This window comes from Tamandua tetradactyla, chromosome 15 (assembly GCF_023851605.1).
Source record: "Tamandua tetradactyla isolate mTamTet1 chromosome 15, mTamTet1.pri, whole genome shotgun sequence".
Taxonomy (NCBI): Eukaryota; Metazoa; Chordata; class Mammalia; order Pilosa; family Myrmecophagidae; genus Tamandua; species Tamandua tetradactyla.
Window position 1 is genome coordinate 68,915,172 of NC_135341.1, and position 15,499 is coordinate 68,930,670.

General features: G+C 35.7%; 1 protein-coding gene across 1 annotated transcript in view; it reads right to left on the reverse strand.

The window, feature by feature from the left end:
* The window catches only part of KCNH8 (potassium voltage-gated channel subfamily H member 8), a 396,752-nt gene that overhangs the window by 278,659 nt on the left and 102,594 nt on the right, over nt 1-15,499 (reverse strand). The gene's annotated exons all lie outside the window — the stretch shown is intronic.

Consider the following 15,499-nt stretch of genomic DNA (forward strand, 5'->3'; position numbering starts at 1 on the left):
GAGTGGTAACTGTGGTTATCTCTACAGAAGGAACTCTGGGCAGAGGTAGGAGGAACACCTATTTATACAATATACACTACCGTCTTTGAATTTTTGCATTATGTGTATTATGTATTCAAAGAAGAGTAGGCTTAAAAGAGGTTTGCAGCAGATAGTCTATCATTTTTTGAACTGCAAATTTTATTGAGATATATTCACATACCACATAAACCATCCAAAGTATACATTCAATGTCTCAGTATCATCTCCTAGGTGTAAAATCATCATCACACTCAATTTGAGACCATGTTCATTACTCCAAAAAGAAAAATAACAAATAATCCTAAGAAAAGAAACCAAAACACTATATAACCCTTATTCCCCCATTACTGACCCTAGTATTAGTACAGTACATTTGCTACTGTTGATGAAAGTATATTAAAATATTACTAACCATAGTCTGCAGCCTTCCCCCATATACTATCTATTATTAACTCTTTGCACATTTGTACTAGTTCACGAAATAACTTATTTATATTTGTAGTGCTAGCCATAAACAAAGTCCACCACAAGGTTCACTGTGTTTTACAATCCTGTATCTCCAAACAGTGTAATACATGGCTCTAAATAACCCCTTTCAACCAAATTCACCTGCAATTCAGACAATTACTTATAATCCTAATAACGAATCACCCTCACCTCTGTCTATTTGCAGACATCTAACCTCCTTAAAAACTTTGTACATATTAGTCAACCACTCCCCATTTTCAAGCCTCATTCTATCTCTTGGCAAACTTATTCTAAGTCCACATAGTCCCTATTAGTGAAATCATACAATATTTGTCCTTTTGTATCAATCTTATTTCACTCTACATTATTCCCTCAAGGTTCATCCATATTACTGGGTGCTTCAGGACTTCATTGCTTCTTACAGCTGAGTGATATTCCATCGTATGTATATACCACATTTTGTTTATCCCTTCATTGATTGATGGACACTTAGATTGTCTTCATCTTTTGGCCATTGTGAATAATGCTGCTATGAGCGTCAGTTTGCAAATGTCTGCTCGTGTCCTGGCTTTCAGATCTTCTAGATAAATACTGAGCAGCAGAACTGCCAAATTGTAGAAAAACTCAATATTCACTTTTCTGAGGAACGATCAAAGTGCCTTCCAAAGAGGTTGTACCATTTTGCATTAACACCAGCAGTGAGTAAGTGTTCTCATTTCCCCACATCCTATCCAACATTTGTAGTTTCCTTTTTAATAGTAGCCATTCTTATAGGTATGAGCTAATATCTCATTGTGGTTTTGAGTTGCATTTCCCTAACAGCTTATCAAGATAGACAACTTTTTATGTGCATTTTAGCCATCTGTATTTCCTTTTTGGAGAAATGTCTATTTATGTCTTTTGCCCATTTTGCAATTTGTTTGTATTTTTGTTGTTGAGTTGTATGATTTCTTTATATATACTAGATATCAAACAGTTATCAGATATGTGGTTACCAAATATTTTTTCCCATTGAGTTGGCTACCTTTTCATCCATTTTTAAAAGTTTTTTAAAGCATAGGACTATTCAATCTGGAGAAGTTCCCATATATCTATTTTTTCTTTGTTCCTTGTGTTTTGGGTGTAAGCTTCCTCCATTTCTACTAGGTCTTGAAAATGTATAACTGCAATTCTAGGTATTTTATGGTACTGGCTCTTATATTTAGGTCCTTTATCTGCTTTGAAATAGTTTTTATATAGAGTATGAGGTTGGGGACTGCTTTCATTCCTTTGGATTTGGATATCCAGTTCTCCCAACACCATTTATTGGAGAGACTATTCTATACCAGTTCAGTGGATTTGGGGTCCTTGTCAAAAATCAATTGACTGTAAGTCTGAGGGTCTATTTCTGAGCTCTCAATTTGATTCTATTGATCAATATGTCTAACTTTATGCCAGTACCATGTTGCTTTAACCATTGGCTTTTTATAAGATATAAAGTTCAGAAGCATGAATCCTCACACTTCATTCTTCTTTTTCAGGATGTTTATGGCTATTCAGGGCCCCTTTCCCTTCATGTAAATCTGATAACTTTTCCAATTCTGCAAAGTTTAATACTTTGACTGAGAGATTACTTAGAAAATATGAATGCACAGGAGTGGCAAAATCAAACATCCTGGAAGAGCTTTTAGTGTGCTTTCAGAAGCCATTGTTTAGTCAACTACTGACATGTTCACTGACATTCTACTATACGACAGATGACATGATTCTACTATACGGCAGTTCTTAAGGGCTAGTTACTGAGGGTGTTTCAAGAAGAATAAAGCATATTCACTAGCTCTGGGATATTGCTGTTTATTAAAGAAATCCATGAATACCAGTAACACTAAACCTACCATATGATATATATCAAATGAGTGACACACTGATAATACTATCAAGAGTTGAGAGATTAAAGACCCTAGGCTTTGAAAATTGTTAGCTAGAAATAAGACAAAAACATATGGAGATGAGTTTCAAAAGATTCCTGGATGGAGGAGGTTTAGAGAATGAATGGGGTGACAGGAATTGGAGACAACGAAGACAAGCAACATTGTATTTTATTGTAAAGTCCAGTTTGTCCATTATTTATATAGCTATATTTATATAATTTTTTCTTTTATTAATATTAGTCTAGTCTACCTCTGGTATGCCAGGTATCTTTCTACTTTCAACCTTCTCAGAACCTAGGTTTTAGTTGTGTCTTACACATGGCATATATCTAAATATTTTTTAAAGTACAATACAAAAACATACCCTTCAACCTAAGATTAATATATTTGCTTTTATCATAATTATTATAATAATGTCTATCAATTTAATTTGTGCCTTCTTTTCATTGTGCTTTGTTTCTTTGCCTTTTAAATTTTTAAAAATGAAGAAATACTCTTAAAAATATTGTGTGACAACATTTTAAAACCACAATAAATACCCATGGACCATTCATCCAGACACTATCCCTGTGTGCACCATACAAATTGTATTTCCCTTCTTCCTCAAAGCAGCAGCCCATAACTTGAAATTTTGTAATAATTACTTCTATTTCTATTGTTTTTACCACCTATGTATGTACCCTCATGCAACACAGTGCCTAGTTTTTAAAAAAATTTTTATATTATATATTATGGCATTTCATTCAGTGTACTCCTTATTTGCTCACTGCTTTCATTAACTTCCTTGGCATCTGTATAATCATTGCTGGACATAAGAAAAGACTGATCCTTTAAAGCTAAACTATTGCTGCTTAATGATTCACCAAGTTGCCTAATCTATCTGTTTCAATTAAGGATGATCGAGTTTTGGGGGTAGTTAATTCTTCCTGCAAATATATTGAAAAAAAAGTATGTATTTGGCTTCTTTAAGTTTATATTTAGCATTTAACTTCATATGTAATTGCACATCAATTCCAAGGAGAATTCAGTGGCACTCAGCACCCTATAAAGCTTATTGTACTGGCTGCATGGATAGTCCTCCTCTGGGGGAAAGTGTAGTTGTTCTTGCCCAGCTACCTACCTGGAAACATATGCGTTGTTGAATACCAGTGCTTGAATCCCCAAAGAAGAATCATGACATTTACTTTAGAATCAGGTAAAACAAAGCCACTGCTATATAGATTGCAAACCCATCATGGATATGTCACTATCCATAAATGTGCAAGTATATTTAACCTTTGAAGAAATCAACTACGTATATGTGTTTTGCATTTAAATATCATGCTTTCCTCTCCTGCTTGTTTCAAAGTCACCCTCTTTTGTGTATTCAATTTCAAAGTACCAGTAAACAGCAGAATCTAAATTAGACATTTTAGGCATTTGATTATTTCTCTAAATGCTTCCTTAACAAAAAGCTTTCATGGATCATAAAATAGACTAATGCTGGTAGAGACCTAAGTCATTTGGTCCAACCTCTTAATATGGAGCACCTCTTTGCTTTTCAAATGAAGATGTGCTATTCATCTTTGACTTTCCAGGCACAAAGGTGAATTGGTATAGGTATGGAAAGAGATAGAAGAAGAAGAAAAAGAAAAAAACAAGAAAGAGAAGCTAATCATTCATTTGCTAACTCCTTTCATCTATGTACCTGTCCCCATTTTCAGATATGGAAAATGAGAACTGGAGAAGTTTAGTTTCTTATCTAAGATCTCAAGTCAGGGATTAAAACCCAGTTTAGGGGACAAAGGCTGTTCACTATTCCACGTCTTCTTTCTGTAATCAAGTGACATGTTCTCTAGTGGGAGAAATGCGTGAATTATAGAATAAAATATTTTTTCCTCCCCCAGTCTCCAAGGGACTCAAAGCCACAGATATTTTTCCCATAAAGAAAATTTATTAAAAATCCAGTGATACACTATCTAATTTAACCTGTATGGTCAGCTTGAACACCATGATTTTACGAAACCTTGAATGGGGAGTGGGATCTTGTTGGTTTGTACAGGTTGGTATGATACCCTGATATATCCCTGAGTAATCTGGGTGAAAGACTAAAAAGTATTTGAAAAGTCTCCTTGAGGGACTGGGAAAAAGGTGGAAATATTAAACTTCCCCATCTGAGGAAGATCTGGTATTCTCGCAAGCACTGAAGACTGTCAATTTGAGGGACCAGGTCCTTGATCTTGGGGCTTGTCCTCATGAAACTTATTTCTGCAAAAAAAAAAAAAAAAAACAACGAAGCCTACTTATGATTAAGCTTGAGTCACCTCCAGAGAATCTCTTTTATGTCCTCTCTCTCTCTCTAAATCAACTCCACAGGTGAGCTCACTGCCCTCCCCATTACATGAGACATTACTCTCAGGGGTGTAAATCTCCTTGGCAATGTGGGACATGACCTCCAGAGATGAGCCCGGCCTCAGCATCATGGAGTGAGAAACTCTTCTTGACCAAAAAGGGGAAGAGAAATGAAACAAAATAAAGTTTCGGTGGCTGAGAGATTTCAGAGTTGAGAGGTCATTCTGGAGAGTCTTCTACTTCATAAGAAAAACGCAGTATACAGATGTCTCTTTTTAGTTTTTGCAGTATTAGAGTAGCTAGAGGGAAATACCTGAGACTACTGAACTGTAATCCAATAGCTTTGATTCTTGAAGATGACTGAATAACTATAGAGCTTTTAAGGTATGACCATGTGACTGTGAAAACCTTGTGACTGACACTCCTTTTATCCAGTGTATGGACAGATGAGTAAGAAAAGAAAAAGACATAAAAATAAAGAAATAAAAGAAGGGAGGAGGGCATAGGATATTTTGGGTGTTTTTTTTTTTTTACTTTTATTTTCATTTTTGTTTTTGGGGGTAATGAAAATGTTCAAAAATCAATGGTGATGATAAGTGCACAGCTATATGATGATACTGAACCACTGATTGTACAATTTAGATGATTATATGGTATATGAATATATAATCTATCTCAGTAAAATTGCATCCAAAAAAAAGTCCAGTGATGACATCACCTGATCTAGTTTGGATTTTTCAGCAACCCCTAAATCACTTCATCATATCCTCCAGAAAGTCAGTGTTTCAAAAATACGATGCCAATTACTTAGTTCCAAAACATTTCATACAGCCCTGCTGCAGACTCACACAAGTCACAGAAATGTGCTTTCCGTTCAGATGATCTGATTTCCAATCTCTCCTACCCTTTTAATGTATATCACAGTACTTTTAATTTGTTTCCATTGAACGATCATCCTACTGGTGGGAGCAAATGAATGTTCATTCCAAGGGGCCTGGATCCATAGATCAAAGGTCAATATTGTTTTGAAATCTCACACTGAAGAAACTTAAAAATTCATGAGAATTTCGCGTTCTACTTTCTTGAATATTCATGCTTCCTTCAATGTTTCTGATTTTGTTTTAATATTAGCCTGCCAAATTAATTCAAATAAAACTTCAGGAAGATATGCTGTTTTCGATGACCGGGTTTATCCCACTTAAGTACGCCACCACACAACCTAGGTTTGCAAATCGCAACTCTAAGCAGGATAGTACCTGCTCAAGGGGATTAGGCAGACCCAAACAGCTCTCTCCCTGCAATCTCAATTATTTAAAGACAACCATCTCAGCCCCTAGTCCTAGAACTTTCCGTATGACAGACTCCTGAGGCTGTTCAAACTATGGAGCCATTGCTAGACACTGACTCAGCATCAAAGAGAAATCTGTAGGTGATTTTTCACTTCCTTGGATTTTTCCAACAGTAATGCAAGAAATTGAGACTTTGATATTTCAAATATTTATTTCTAATGAATGCCTCTGATATGGGTTCTCTTTTAAAACTAGACTTCGTGTTGTGTTAGCAAATACACCTACTAACAGTGGGCTTAGCCTTGCAGACGAGGTAGGCCAGCAAATTCAAGTCCTCTAGTACTCATTTTTTTGCAGAGCACAAGAAACAGACCTGAATTTTTAATCTTGTTTTATGAGTTGCCTCCATATTTTCAGAATTAGCTTTACACACTGGCCAAACAAAGACAACATTTGTACTCCTTGTGATACTGAACCTAACCATCCCTTGAGAGTACTTTACTCAAGCAAAAACAATATGACTTTAAAATATTTAAATGATCTTTGTGCTTTATATTGATTTCAGGGAGCTTAATTGTATCATTTCCAAGTATGATGGCATCTTCATTAGATTAATGGTACTGGAGAAAAGCTAAAGTTCTCAGGGTGCCCTTTTCCAAAATTTAGGCGATTACTTGGATTAAGGACCTTTTTAATCTTATTTTAAAAAGCAGATGAAAATGTGCAAAGAGGGATTCTCATAGTCCTGGAAATTTACACATGACCCAGTATCGTGCTTCATATTGCAATATTGCTATTTTTTAGTTTTAACTTGTGGCTCAAAATACCACATATGTTATCACTTCAGGCAGGTCATGATTTAAAAAAATCTTTGTAACAAAGCAAAGTTCAGTGCAGGAACTTTATTAAGGGCTGAACTAGTAGTAGAAAGCAGTAAGTTCTATTGATGAGTATCCCTTGCTCACTTCAGTTCATGGAACAAATAAATACAGAAACAAATACATACAGATGTGTGCCACAGCCTTGCCACTGAGAGCCTGGTCCTTGAACCAGCAACATCAGTATCACCTGGATCTCCTTTAGAACTGCAGAAACTTGAGTCTTATTACAGATCTCCTGAATCAAAATCTGCATTTTCACAAAATTCATATGCACTTTAAAGTTTGAGAAGCTGCTTTAGAACATCTCTGGAAAGAGCTACAAAAACCTGGTGACAGTAGATGATTGGGTGGCTGAGGATAAGACAGGAAAAGAAGCATTTTCATTGCATACGATTTTTAAATTTTCGAATTCCATACCACCTATATGTAGCATCTATTCAGAAACAGTTTTTTTAAAGGATAAACCTTAACCACTTTTGAATGGTTAAATAACTTGATTAAAAATAAAATCTTGATGAAATAAAAAATACTATGTAAAGAAATAAAGTCCCAATAAATAAAGACAGAATCTCATTAAGACAGATCTTAAGGAAATTTAGTATACTCATTATCATAATTCAGTATTAGCAAAGTCATAAATAAGTTTCCACTTTTTTCAGCGGTGTGAGCTTCAATGTTGAGTTGTACAAATTTTTTCAGGTTTATCATCTCTTAATGGTCAGGAAATGGGTTTAATTTTGAGAAAGAATGCTCTGTTTATTTCATTATGGCACAATGACATTGCTCATCAAAAATAAAATGAATGAAGGAGAAGCTGCAGAAAACCTTAATGGCAATAATGAAATCCTATTTATCCAGAATTAATTCTCTACAAATGCGTATGTAATAAAATGAAAATGTGACCCCTTTCTCTATGGTTCGAGTCTCACAGAGTTAATCTTTTAGACAAATGATCTTTCATGTCATCTGTTTACTTTTTTAAAAAACTGCTATTATTAGGAATACTCTGCCAGGGTGTGTATCCTCCCGAGGGCAGGGGTTTGGTGTATTCTGTTCATTAATGTACTCATAGCTCCAAGACTAGTGTTGGGCACATAATACTTGCCCAGCAAATTTGTTAAACGGGTGACATAAGCTTGTAAACTATTAATTTTTATTAAAGTACACCAAATTCGAGACCAACGGTTTTTCAGCATAACCACTTCTTTGTTTCACTGTTTAGCAGAAATCACTTATGACAAACTACCCACCTTTGCTTTAAAAACAAAATCACTCTCACCCCTAATCAGGTCATCTTATGTGCATAGTTTCCATCCAGGCATGCTACCCTTTTAGTAAAGTCTTCGTTAAGGAGGAATACAAGGACTTATTTTTCTATTAAAAACAAATTAAATACAAACAGCTAAATCATGCTAAATACAACCCTTTCTCCAAAAGGCTGCTTTTACCCAGGAATAAAACTACTATGTGCACATGAATTAGACATTTTAGGATCATTGTGGACCCTCTTAGGTCGTTAAAGGTCTATTTTGTAATTTCTTCATGCAGGTCACTCTGTGTTAGCTGCTACCTTGTAAGGTTAAGCTAACATGTTCCAAATAAGGCCGGCCTAGAATGTAGTATGATGTAAATGACTCTGCATTTGTATACCTATTACTCCTGCATTTTCATATTTATAATTCCTTCCGCTCTTAACCCCAAAAGTCAAACATGAACCCTGGATGAGATTCCAGGGAAGGACAAGCTTTTGTTCCTGCCATTGCAAGGAGCAGAGGACGAGCTTATTCTTTACCATGCACTCCCCCTTTTCTATCTGCCCAGCTGATGATTAAAAAAATCCCAACTCTGCCAGCCCACAGGAAAAAGGAGACAGAATTAAGGAGAAAGGGACAGGGAAAGGTTTAGTGCCCTGGTAACGATCAGGCCGGGATTTTCTGGAACAATTCTGATTTAGTATAATTTTATTCTTTTAAATAAATTGTGAAATATGTAGCCAAGGTGATTTAAGTTTTACGTCTTTATAAAACTTTTCTTAGGAGTTTATTTGAATTTTTTTTTTAAAGACCACGTGATTTAAAAAAAAGAACCTGGTTACTTATTTTCTCATCTTATTTGGTATCTTGAAAGACAGACTAAATGGAACCTAACAAATGAAATCATCCATCTTCTATGAATACCCAGATTGCCCAAATATTTAATTTAACGTGTCCCAGATTGTCCTCCGGCACAAACTAGAGTTTATTTGCAATTATGCTTAATTCAAAGATTATTTTATTTTAATCTCGAATAGACTGGAACAGGCTTTTCAAAAATACATGAAGATCTGTGGGAAAACTGATTAATTCAGGTCTATTTTCATCGTATTATTTTATTTTTTGACACTTCAAGGTCTTTTAAATTTGCATTTTTTTAAATACAATACATACATATTAGTATACTAAATATGGCAGAGTGGACTGACTTTACTCTCTCTGTCCAAGCTTTGTTTCTAACTCTGCTGAAGCTGGTCTTATTCAAATGTTTTTCATAATTTGGTAGCATTTTCTAGAACCTCATCTTTCTACTGCATAGTCTTCCCTGCTTCCCAGCACTAATTGTAGATTAAACAGGAAAGGTGACTGTTTTCACAAGAGACAATTGTAAGTCGTCGGAAAAATAAAAGTAAACTAATTTGATGCAGGCACTTCATAGCTTAAAATGTCAGTGTTTTGTACGAGTGTCTTTATAATAATGCTGAAAGAATATAAAACTTTAAGATGATACCAGCTTAAGGCAGGTCTCTGGGAATTTGTGGGAAAGGCAGAGGAAAGAAGAAGACAATAATTGAGAAGTAAACTAACAAAGCGGATGCTACTCTGCATTACAAACACAAGATGAACACGAAGCAAGAAGAAAAATAATTTAGACTGAAATAAAGCAGATAATAGCTGCTATTTATTAAGCAGCTGTGGTATGTCAGGTGCTTAGGTCACCATTTTGTATTTGGAATCTCTGGCCCTCACAATAGCGCCTGTGGTAGGTTATTATTATAGAAGGGACTTTGTCTCAGGAAGGTTGACTAGTCTAACAATGCAACACAGCAAGTTAAAACATCCTTAAAGCTATGATATTGCTGAAGCTCTGTGGGAACAGCCAGAGGTGAAATAGAGCTAGGTTTGAGTAGGGGTCCCTAATCACTAAGTCCAATGTTTCTCACAGTGTAGCCTTCATCAACCTCCATCAGAATCTCCTGTTTATTAAATTTTCCATTTCCTGGGCCTCACACCTCAAGTCTTATCAACTAGAATCCCCCAGGCATGGAGCCTGGGAATCTCCATTTAAAACCAGATCACTAGCTGATTCATACCACAGGAAAACTGAGACCTTCTAACCTAATGAAGGAGGTAGACATTGTGTTTCTCGGTCCCAACTTTGGAAGACGAAGCGTCTATCATAGATAAATATATGCCATATTTCTAATGTTTGGGTGAATTTCCCTCTGAATAACAACTCTCCCCCCCCTTTGAATTTATGGTTTTCAATAACTCCTAAAGAGGCTTTCAATAATTAGCTCAGTTCATAGAACTATAGAAGCTCAAAGTTTGGGCAGGATCATTAAGGTCAACTTGTACCCCTATGCCCAATCAGTAATCTTTTAATCCCTCTATGATGTTCTCATTTTGTGGTCACCCAATCTGCAAAGAGTTCCACAAGTGATGGGGAATTCATTCTTTCATGAATCAGTGACATCAGGGCTGTGACTGAGAAAGAGACTAACTTTACTCACCCATATCATACCATATGGATTTAATACCAGCACTTGGTCTTAATACCTAGAATAATCTTTGCAATAAAAACCATGACCTATCATTCTCTGGTTCTAAATTCTTTAAAGATTTTCCATAGTACCCGATGTGAAATTCAAATTTCCTCAACCATGGCCCGCAATACTAAGATTTCATCTACTTCTCATCTGGTTTCTTGCACTGAAGCATGTTCTTCTCAGGCCTCTCCAACCTCTAAGTTTTTGTCACTTCACTTCCTTCCCCCTATTTTCCATCCTTCAGGTCTTGGCTTATATGTGCTCTTCTCAGGGTGCCCTTCCCTAATCATCTAAGTAGGTCTTGTCCCTCCATGATTCTCTATCATTACAGCCTGTTTTTCCTTAATAGTGACTTAATAGTGACTGTAAGTACTTTCTGTATTTTGATATGTTAGTTCACTTATTTATGACTTGTGATCCACCTACACCCAATCTTACCACATGCAAGACTATAAACACACACTGAAATGTAAATTCCACAAGGAAATGGTTCACTTTTGTGTTATATTCCCAGCACCAAGCATGATATATACATGTATGTGCATTTTTCTTCTAATTTTATATAATGTAAGATATATACATACACACTCACACCCATATTTTTTCTGATTTAATAATATCAGTACATTTGAGTAATACTGACATGTTGCCTATGACAGCAATCTAAGTTGCAACATAGAAAACTGTCTTTTCAGGTGAAAATAGTCCCATTGATAATTATGTTATATTGAGAAACTTTTAGACCTAAGTCATGAGGAGGTATAAATATGAAGCATAACATACTTGTTGGACAATTTCTACTTTGGATGAGCACTGATCTACACACAGGTATAGAACTCAGTTCTGACTCTATCAGTAATAAGCCATGTGGTCATGCCCAAGTCATCGTCCCTCTCTGGGCCTTAGTTGTCTCATGTGTAAAATGAGGGGATTGAATTATATGATCTCCAAGATCTTTTCCAGGTCAGCTTTTGGGTGATTTGATGAATCATGGATAAAAATGTATACATAAATGATGACTAGATTTCATAACCGTAATGAACAATGGAAAATGACAGAAACATAATTCCAATCTCATGAAGAAGAAAGAAAGAAGGAAAGACAAAAGGAAGGAAAGGAGGGACAAAAAAAAGACAAAAGAGAAATCAAGTTGAATATCAGAATTCAACAGAGGACACATGGTAAACCCACACAGAATGTCTCAGGTTCTAAAATTCTCCCACGGTCCAGGAAAGAGTTTGCATATGATACTGCAGGACTCAGTTGGGGTCACAGTCAGATTCTGCTGCTTTTTAACTATGAGAAATGGATAAGCTGTTTGACTTTTCCGAATCTTAGTATTCTCCTCCTGTAAAACAAGGATTGATTATTCTTGCACCTAAAACACCTAACCTAATGTGTGGCCTATAAAGGCGTTGCTTGATAAATCACAACTTGATTTCAAATTCTACAGATACGTAAATAACTCATTCAACCAATATTTATTGAGTACATATTAAGTGCCAAACTGTGCCAAGTGCAGTGGAAGGGAGCAAGGAAGGAAAGAAAGGATTCAGAAAGGGAGGAAGAAGAGTGAGTCAGGGCGTGACAAGTGCTATAAAGAAAAACAGAGCAGGATGAAAAGAATAGGAGTCACAGGTGGACATCTTTTTTTGCATTAGTGTAATAAAAATCTGCATTAGTGTAATATAAACTTGCATTAGTAAGAAGGGCCTCTCAGACCAGGTAGCATTTGAATAGAGGCCCTAGTGATGTAAGGGAGTTATCCATGCACATAGACAGAGGAAAAGTCTCCAGACAAAAAGCAAATGCAAAGGCACTGAGGTAGGTGGGAGCATGGTTAGCGTACCTGCAGAATTGTAAGTAAGACCTGTGTGGCTGGAACATAGTAATCAAGGGGAACATAAGGTTACAGAAGTAGTACGAGGGAGGTTTCCAGATCATTCAAGGACAGTAAGCCTTGGGAAGAACTCTAGATTTTATTCTGATGAAATGGGAAGGTCCTCTAGAGCTCTGATCAAGACATAACTGCTCTGAGTTCTATAATGAATGGACCACTCTTGCTACTTTAAGAATAGACTACATAAGAGCAAGGACAGAGTTAAAAGATCAGTTAAAGGCTATCATAATAATCAATTTAAAAAAGATGAAAGTAATTTGGATTATATGGTTGCAATGGAGGTAGTGAGAAGTGGTCAGATCTGGAGTATCTGTAGAAGGAGGAGCCAAAAGTCTTGGTTGTTGGATTGCATTACAAATGAATTTAAGGATAACTCCAATGCTTTTGACTTAAAAACTAAGGAGAGGAGGCATTTTGTGAGATGGGGGGAAAAATGCAGGTTTGGGGGTATTTCAAGAATTTGGTCTTCAACTTAAGAAGCCTGTTAAGCATCCCAGAGGATCTCAAGTAGAAGGTTGTATAAATGAGTCTGAAGTTTGTTTAAGGGGGAATATCTGTGTTGAAGACACAAATTTGGAGTTATCAGGATGTAGATCATTTAGAGAGTGAATACAAATAGAGCAAAGATGGGGTCTGAGTACTGGTTTAGAGCCACTTCAATACTTAGAGGTTGGAAAGATGAGGAATCATCAAGCAAGTTGGAGAAAGCATGGCCAGAAATTTAGGAGAGAACCCGGAAGAATGTCTAAAAACTAGATGAAACTAATCACAATGTTCCCAGGCCAATACTAAGTATATTTTATGTTTTTAGTAAGATTTTCAGTATAAATTTTTAAGACAAATTAATATAACCATGTTTTGAGTGAGGAGACACTGGAGAAGAATTGTTCGCAGGGTTGTATGGACTTGAAGAAAATTAAGTACATAAAGACACCAGCATGGTACTCCCAATCCTTTCCCTGTTTTACCGACAGATAGATATATGTGGGATGAGGAGACAAATGAGATGATGGATAAATATGAGTCTTTCCATCAAAAGTCTAATTATTTTGAGTTCAAGTGAATATACTTTTTATTATAACTGTATGTTTTCATTATCATACTAGTGTAGTTACATACAAAGCATTAAGAACTATAGAAAAAAAAAGTCTATTTCCTATCATCTTACCATCCTACAGCTACCGGTAACAATTTGAAACTATTTCTCAAAGATTTTTTTCTTATTCATATTTTAAATAATTGCCATCATAGTATAGCTACAATTGTGAGACTGACTTTTTACTTAGCCTTTATATGGCTAAGTTAATGAGCTCTGTCCAATGAGATATTTGGAGAAGTTGGTTTGAAGGTATCTATTAAGATATCAGAGGAGAAATTCTCTCACTCCATTCAGGCCATTGTGCCCTTGTACATTTTCTGCTTTATTATCCATGTCTTGGCATATAACTGTGGTGTCCAGAGCTCAGGCAGCCATGTTGTGACCTTGAGGCAATAAATTAAAGGATGAAAAGCCAACATGCCTGGATATGGCAGTGCTAAAGGATGGAGTAAAGTCTGGTTATTTTATCACATCATTGAATAGAAGATCCAATATCAGCAAAAACATACATTCTGACTTTTTATTAGGTGAGAAAAATAGTCCTATTTATTTGAACCACTGGTGCTTGAGTTTTCTAGTATTTGAAGCTGGAATGCATTCCAAACCAAAACACACAATAACATGAATAGTTCCCCATGTTAGTCCTGTCTTTATAATTATAATTTGAATGGTGACATATAATAATTAATATACCAAAAGTTACTTTGCTAAAGCCTTATTCTGTATATATATATATATATATATATATATACTGGAAACTTTCCAGTTTCGCTCCTTAAGAGATTTTGGTATTAGTAAAAATTAAAGTTAGTATATTAGATGTAGTATATTAGATATATCCTCTGAATAAAAAAGACTAAAAGCTAGTCCCCTCCCACACACTGCTAGACACATATTGCTATCAAATGACCTTGAAGATATTGGTACCAAGTTCTAATATTTCTAACATTATGTCTGTTAAGATAGGGAAAAATACAAGAAATGTAGTTCATGATATAAATGTGTGCTTAAATAAGGAGCATCATCTTAGGCTCTATTTTGTTTTTTTGGCTCTGTTTTATGTTAAATTACAATTTTAGAGACACAGGAGGTTAAGTAATTGGCTTTTGCCCTTGGAAAGGCTCCTCTGGCATTGTTATTCATCCACAATTGCAAACCAAGATGGATTTGCTCAGCATGTGTTTATTAAATCACAAAAAGTGAGTGATTATTCTCTACAAATAAGAAATTCTCAGAAAGGGATGCAAGTCTGCTAAAACAAAGGCACAGAATAATCTTTCCCCTCCCTGGCTTTTTTTCCTTTCTCAGTTTGTTTTACGGTTATCTAGTCTATTTTTTCAGTCTAGAGACAGGGGAAAATTATCCTGTTTCCCATATTTGCAGCATTGTCACAGAGAAGAGAGAGCAGTCTTAATCTGTGTATGTCCAGGAAACAGGAGCAGCACCGTGGATGGACATTATGAGTAAAAAGATCTCATCTCAACACGGATATAATTTATCTAATAACTCAGGCCACCCCAAAGGACACTAGCTGTCTTCCATTCGGTGTGTTTCCTCTGAGCAAGAGTGCGCAAACCAAGGTGGGTGACTGACACGATGCCAGAAAGAGAGCCATAGTGAGGGGTGGTCTCGTGGCCTTGGTGACTTCTAAGGCCAGTTTCAGAATCTAGAAATAATCTTGTCATGCTTTTTTAAGGACTTCCACTAACCACACCCTGAATTCTGGAAATCATTATTTCTAAACATACTTCAAGCTTCTTATCATAAAATATATAGGATATATCTAATAAATTAATTA